Source organism: Lissotriton vulgaris, chromosome 4_2 (assembly GCF_964263255.1).
Source record: "Lissotriton vulgaris chromosome 4_2, aLisVul1.2, whole genome shotgun sequence".
NCBI lineage: Eukaryota > Metazoa > Chordata > Amphibia > Caudata > Salamandridae > Lissotriton > Lissotriton vulgaris.
In genome coordinates, this window is record NC_141692.1 from 7,157,000 (window position 1) to 7,160,242 (window position 3,243).

The window sequence follows — 3,243 nt, forward strand, 5'->3', positions numbered from 1 at the left end:
TCCCTAACTTATCTATCTAAAAGTTGTAACTTTTGGGGCCTTTGATTGGACAAATCGAGGGGTGGATGAGCATAACCTCATCACCTTATTGTTCACATTTCCGCAAAGTCATCGTTATGTTTGGAAAAATAAAGTTGCTATTGTTTCTTAGTGTCTCTTCTGCTTGTGTCCTTTAAATCGTAATTTGTGAAGATCTTCCCAGGCTCACTATGCTGACATTCAAATTTGTTGGCACCAACTTGTGTGTCCAGGCCACACTGTAGTTGACCTCTACTACACAGGCACAGGCTGCTCGCGCTCTTCTCGAGTTCAGTCAGTGCAGAGTTTGTTGTGTCCCCCCCGCCTTCAGGAAGCAACAGATCCATGTATCCTGGACTGAGGGTCAGTGTAGAGTCCTGGGTCACAACTCTGCAAGCCTAGCTGTGGCACCCCAAGTGCACCATCTGCTTCATGCTGGCGAGCAGAGGTGAAAGTCACGTTACTTCCTGTGCATATTGCATCGGGTTTGTTGGAGTCTAAACCTGCCTTCTGATTCTCATTTGCTGGCAGGATCCAGGCCTCTGCCTGTGTCTCCATCCAGGCCCTGGGATGGGTGGCTGCTTTCTGTCACTTAGCTTCCTAGATGTTGTTACAGGCGGGGAATGAAGGTGGAAGGAACTGGCCAACACACGTTCTTTAGTGCCAATCGCCAGCTAACTAGTGTGTAACAAACAAATTCCAGAAAAAAAATATATCTTTTTGATAAAACTTGTGTGTAGAAAGCATGCCCTAGAATGTCCCTGTGGTTGATACGCTGTCAATATCACTGTACAACTGTTTTTCTTGACAGAAATACCTGTAAATGAATTAGTCGCTTGAATACCGATGGGAAGCTACCGACTCTAGCCACCTGGGAATTGTAACTGAGTCAACTAGTAATTGCACTCTAGCACCTCCAGAACTATTGCTATTTGCTATCACGGGCAAACCAATATCAGTTACCGCTCCCCAACCTGCATTGCCATAAAAACCTACCTCAATAGATAAAATGCTGCAAAAAGCAATGGGAGCTATAGCCACTGAGATCAAGCGGACCGAAAGACGTCTTTCACTAACCCCAATTATAGCCCCCTGTCCTTCCACCCAGGAACATTGCAGCCTGTCCCCGCCTACACCACCAACACTGGATCCAACACTTGAACCCCCAAGGACATGCCTAAATGTCTGTGTAACATCCAACATTGAATCACTTTTGGCAAGCATCACCAAAAGAAAAGGGACTACTTCAGGACCAAAGCGGAAAAAAACAACAGTGAACAGAGCAAAGAACAGCAACATAGTGGAAGAAGGAACAGCGGATATACTGCAGGCTATTCATGAACAACCACCCTGGGTGGAACACTTGATGACGGACCCACAATCCCAGTTTAGAACCATTATAAAGGAGGAACTTCAGTCATTATTGGACCCGTTGACAATCTGCCTCTATTAGTTGATAATTGGGTGGGTAAAGTAGAGTCAACCCTCAAGGAGATGGAGACAACTTAATTGCTAGTGCAGAAAATAGCATATGTTGCCACAAATCTATCCACTTCAGCCCTTAACCAAGAGATAGATCCTAACAGGCCCAAACCAACAAATTCGTATTCGTATCGTATTCAAAAACTTTATTCGAAACATAAAATGAATCATAAAAGTATTGAACTAACATACATGTAATTCATCTTTCCTTTAAAAGCTAAATTAAAACAAAAACTTACACAAGAATTTAGGAAAAAGACCTAAAAAATGACAATAGTAATAACAAAAACATCTACATTCTCAAATTTTGTAAAATTTCAATACAGATTGTGCTACCCATAGATTTTCCTAATCTTTAATGAGATTCTGATGAAGTTTAACATTGCACAACAGATTTCCACAGAAGTTAGTGCTAACAAAAATTCATAGCCTTCCCTATAGGTGCAAGGTTGCCTGCCCTTCAAAATTGGTTTAATAAACCGGAGTCTTGGCTCTTTATACAATGAACAAAAAAGAACCAAATGTAAGGTAGTTTGTCTGTCCCTATTATTACAGGGACAAGGGGGCAGTCTCTCACCCCAACCCCCTTGTTTAGGAAAGGCAAATTGATAGTGTAGGGTCTCCAGTCTAAACCTTGTTAAAAGGAATCGCCATTGCACATTATGGGTAAATATTAAATAATACTGGGGTTGGGGTTTACGGATACGGATAGTATCATTATCAATTATGTTGTCCCTGCAAAGCTGGTTCACAGACATCAAATACTTCGCCTTTATGTCCATTTTGTAATTTCCCTCGATTTTCCCGGGACTATAAAAATAGGAACCAAGATCGATTTTGTTCAACATGTTACAAACATAGGACAACCAGGGTATCTGCTTTGAGTTATCTAAAGCCATGCAGTCAGTAATAATTTCTTTGGTTAATTGCAGGTCTTCTGACTGCCAGATTTTGCCCCATAACAGTAAAGGTGACAAGCAGATTGTATCAGAGACACTAACCATGCCAAGTTCATTATGACAAAAAATGTTTGAGGTACTTTTTGGGACTGACAAGACTCTTTTTATAAAGTTGTTTTCCACCACCTGTATTGCGGCAGGCATTTCAGTCCCCCACACCCCTGCCCCGTAGGTAGCTACAGATAGGCATTTTGAAGTGTAGAGAGTTCTAAGATGCGTTATGTGTTTCTGCCCCAGTTTGCTACAGAAGCGGAAAATGCCCTCTATCGCCCTTGTCATACTCTGGGCTCGAACCTTTATTACCGGTGACCATCTTAGTTTACTATCAAACAGATTACCAAGATAGTTGAAATTATCCACTTTCCCAATTGTGCGGTTGTTTACCACGAACTTCCTAACAGACGACCCCTTGGGGCCACAGGACATTATAAAGGATTTTCCAAAGTTTACCTTTAGATCTAGATCAAGCATGAATTTATTAAATGCGTCTAAACACACTTGCATGCCGTTTCCTGTTAATGTCATTAGGACAGTATCGTCCGCATATGAAAGCATAGGGACGCTTTTACCATTAATTTTTGGGAAATCGCAGCCCTGATTTAGTAGGTACTGTTCAAGTCCGTTTGTATAAACTAAGAAGAGGAAAGGCGCCAAGATGCATCCTTGACGCACTCCTTCAGTAGAAGGAATTGGTTCCGTTATTTCCCCCCCAGTGCCAAACCTGATGGACACATTGGTTGCTTCATGCAACCTGCGAAGCAAGGACACTAGAGGTTCTTCAAAG